Raw genomic sequence first — 4,271 nt, 5'->3', positions numbered from 1 at the left:
AAAATAGTATTTTGGAAATAAAAGCACCAAAAGAACTCTTTTAGGGATGGAATATTAGCAAATTTACTCTACTTTAAAAAAGAAACTATTACTTTTTTTGTACAATAATTGTTTTCAAGCATTGACAGGATTGAGCATAGTATAAATATTAGAAGAGACTCCATAAGAAATGAAAGAATTAGGGAGGAACTGACAACTCTTGCACTAAAATCTATCCTAGAAAAAAGACAGTTTAGGTGGTTCGATGATGTTTGTTGTATGATGTTTCCAGAAAGGCGAAGGAAGCTCAACTCTTGGTAAAAGACCTATAATTTTATATGTAGAATATATCCAGAGGATTAGACGAAAAACTCCAACAACTGAAGCAACTCTGGAAGAACCAGGCAGTGTTGGATTGAGGCACCTCTACTATAAAATATGGTAAAAGAAGGAAGATAAAGGAGAAGTTTACTTCTGGAGGTATTGGCCATAAACCTAAAAATGTATGGGAGCCTTTTTGACAAATCTTCTATATTAGGAATACAGACCCTAAGATGAATCTAACTTTTTATCATTGTATTTTTCAAACATTTTTACTAAGAATCCAATAACAGAAATTAATTTTCCCTCACATGTGGATACACGCTAATTTTAAACTATTATTACTAAAATAAATCAAATGTGTTCTTTCATTATACAAAATTCCTTTTTTGTGACACGATTACTAGAGAATAATAGATAAATCTGTTAACTAGTAAAAACAATTAAGTTTAAGAGGAATGAATTAGAAAACATTGCTACCAAAAGAGTTCAAAGAAAAACTTCAGGATATTTACTTTAATGTACACATTTGGAAAAGAAAAATCATTTCACAGAGATAAATACTTGTAATGGACTCCTTCATTTCAACATACACAATTCCCCATACCTTTTGAGGGCATGATGCAAACCTTTCTTCATCAAAGACCTTTACTGAGTGTTGCAATTGTAATGATAAACAGGAATCGTTAGGTACACTCTTGATTAGTCTAAACAACAATGTTTAGACTTGAGTATAAAACAATAATTGGATTGAAGACAATGCATGCAATTTTTGTAAATACTTTTTTCACTTTCATCCTTATTACAAAAAATATAAGAGATTGTGTGAGTTTAATACCTTATTCTTTAAGAACCTTTCTTGGAAACTTCTGAAGGTTCGGTATTTTCTTCTCTTAAACTTTTTACTCGTCGCTCAAGTTTATTTTGTAAAACTTCACGTATAGTTGAGGCCTTCCAGTATGCCGTTACAGCTTCCTCCGTGTGATTTGTCTACAACAAAGTTAACATAATTTAAATAAAATCGAAAGTAATATAACTTGTGGCTCACGGACTTTATAAGACTTCATTAAACTACTTATTGAAAATAATTTGAGTACTAAATTAAAGTATAGTAATTGATTTAGTGAGCTTAATAAATTATCCGCAAATTATAATATTTTACTAAATTTCCCAAATTTTCTCCGAAGTTGGTTGAATCGGATGAGCAATTATCGAAACATAAATGTTCTGAGGAAAATACGTCTAAATTGATGGCTCCTTACTTTTTCTCTTTTTATACTAATATTATGAAGAAATCTGCGTCATTATAGGGATATCCTTATAAGAATCATTTTGCTTCTGAAGATGAGGATAGTTAGTGGCGTAGGGGATAATAGCTCCCCATAAACGTTTAATTGCATTAATAATTGATGAAATTTAGTATTTCCCACTCTGTTCTTTCTTAGGATAGTTAAGTTATAATGTTATGTTATTGTTACTTTTATTATTCCCTATTCATATTCTGAGAGCATAATTTTAAACTAAAAACGCAACTAATTGTTCTGATAATCGAGGAAATTTATTATTTTTATTCTCCTAGTTATCTGTTTCTTAGGATGTATCTCGTTATAATTTGTTATCATCGTTACTGTTATTAAGAATCTAATATTAGGTTAGAAGCATACTTCATTTTCCTCTTTTAAAGGTTTATCTACAAGCACTAATACATTATGATTTATGATGGGGACGACTATGAGTTTAAAAGTAAAACATTACCTGGCAGAAGTCAGGGATATTGTATAAGTCAGTGAAATTGTAACAAACACAAAATACAAGATTACTAGTATTAGTTTGTAAGTTTATTATGAAACAGGGCCCTGGACATACGGAGGTGAGCTTTGGGGCTTTATTAAACCTTCGAATTCCTCTCTTATCCAATCCTTACAATCCAAAATCTATTGTAATATTCTCAATGCTCCTTTGTTTGTCACAAATAAAATAATGTATAACAACATCAACGTTCCATTTGTAAGCCCGAACCGGATATCAACACCTTACATTATTAACTCCCTAACCATCCAAATCTATTAGTTTCTAACCATCCATTCCTGACAATTCACCGGGCCACGATACCTTTTAATCAAGAAATGTTATAAGAGTTCTACCAATTAGTATTTTTTCTACATGCTTGTACCATACCACTATGATCTTACATCAAATATACCAGATGTATTTTTTTGTATATGTAAATTAAAAAATTATAAAATAAGATCGGTTTAACTATACGATCAATTATCCACGAACACAAATTTGACTACAGAAAGAGATAAATGGAATTGAATTTATTCATTAATAACTAAAAAGTAAAATTTTCAATTCTGAAATAATACAATTTTTTTTTTTAAATTTTTACAAGAATACAAAGCTTCTCTACTTTTGGATGTGAGAAAACAAAACTTTTGAAATTTTACCTGTAATTTGGTGTTTAGATAGTCAACGGAATAAACTGAAATCCTCCATATTCCACCACAATACTCTATACTACCTGGGCAAGAGGAATTGCATTCACTTATATTTCTCTTCATTCGTTCATAGGGTTTGTCATTACTGCAGAAGCACTGGGTTCTGTAATAAAAACGATAACGAAGTATTAGTTAACCAAATTATGTGAATTTCCATAACATGCAATAATATAAACAGAAAAGTAAATCGTGCTGCTCACGATACAAATATTACTGCTCAACAACTCTCTTGAAACCCTGATTTTTAGCATCTTTGGTCGAGCAGCAGCCCTAAGCTAAAAACTGCACAGCATTTCGAAACATATTCCAGTTGACTAAATGGGTTCATGCCCTTATGTGATATAGCTTTGGTAAGTATGTTGTCACCCGGTACGATCACTTAGTGAATATTGATCCAAGCCTACTTTAGAGAAATATATTAGTCCTCACAGGGTGATTTTTTCCGCTTATGAAAGAAGAAAACCATCAATACTTCTACATCACGACATCAACTACATCAAGATTTTCTGTATGATGTGGTTGTGGACTAAGCGATCTACAGGTAAAGGACAGGGGAGGTGTACAAGGTAATGGTGTTCCATCTAGTCCGAACTAAAGCGAGATATAAATTGAAATTTCAAATTTTATGAACCATTGTGATAGTCCAGTGATGAAGGATTATAGGAACTAGAGTGGGATCTCGGCGGTAAGTTTTGCAGATGTTCCAACTCATTACAAATTTTAAATTGTATGTACGTGATCTTCGATATCCCCCCCCCCAAACATATATGAGCACTTCTCTAATTTCATGAAAACCATATTTTTTCATCAACACTCAATTATAGTTTTTTTCAATTCAGCACAACAATTATTCATTATACTGAATTAAGCAAGAGAAAAAAATACTTGATTTAAGTGGGAGTCATAAGAGTGACAGGAAGTACTGCAATTTTCTTTCTTTTCGAAAATGGAAGGAAATTTTGACTAAAGCAAAAGATGAGATGTCCAAACAGATATTACTGGCTAATGTCGGTTAAAATAAAAAAAAAAAAAAAAATAATAAATAAGCCTCGTGTGTCATGGCCGCAAGTGCAGTTCGTTATTCATTTTGCTCTGTGGTTGTTAGAGTGTTAGATGGGTAATAGCTCGAATCCTGCTTTCAGACTACTTACAGCATGAGTTAATAAATAGTTGAACACTTTTATATTTTCATTCAGTGAATTTGTCTGCTTAATTATTAAAAATTTTCAAATTATAACTGACATTAGTTGATCGAACAAATGGTAGTTAATTCCTCCAAAGGGGTCTTATCATAATGCTATAAAATTTCACAGTCAAGATGCTGTTTACTCTAGCCTCCATTGGGACACCAGTTCGAATCCAAATACTAGACTATTTTTACTTTCTTCTTCAGGGACATTTAATTTTATTTCTTTTCAAAAATGTTTTATTTAATATTTTTATATAATTTTGTAAATAGTTTATTTTTTT

General features: G+C 31.2%; 1 long non-coding RNA gene across 1 annotated transcript in view; it reads right to left on the bottom strand.

Annotated features, from left to right (window-relative positions):
• Window positions 1–2,929, bottom strand: part of LOC106691522 (uncharacterized) — a 7,607-nt gene extending 4,678 nt beyond the window's left edge. The window contains exons 1-2 of the long non-coding RNA XR_001344800.2: window positions 2,751–2,929; window positions 1,139–1,290 (exon numbers count right to left, since the gene is read on the bottom strand). This is a non-coding gene — a long non-coding RNA (uncharacterized lncRNA). The remainder of the gene's footprint in view (window positions 1–1,138; window positions 1,291–2,750) is intronic.
• Between the last annotated feature and the right edge of the window lie 1,342 nt (window positions 2,930–4,271).

Source organism: Halyomorpha halys, unplaced genomic scaffold (genome assembly GCF_000696795.3).
Source record: "Halyomorpha halys isolate HHAL.00 unplaced genomic scaffold, Hhal_1.1 Scaffold2450.1, whole genome shotgun sequence".
Lineage (NCBI taxonomy): Eukaryota > Metazoa > Arthropoda > Insecta > Hemiptera > Pentatomidae > Halyomorpha > Halyomorpha halys.
This window is presented reverse-complemented; position numbering and strand designations above follow the sequence as displayed.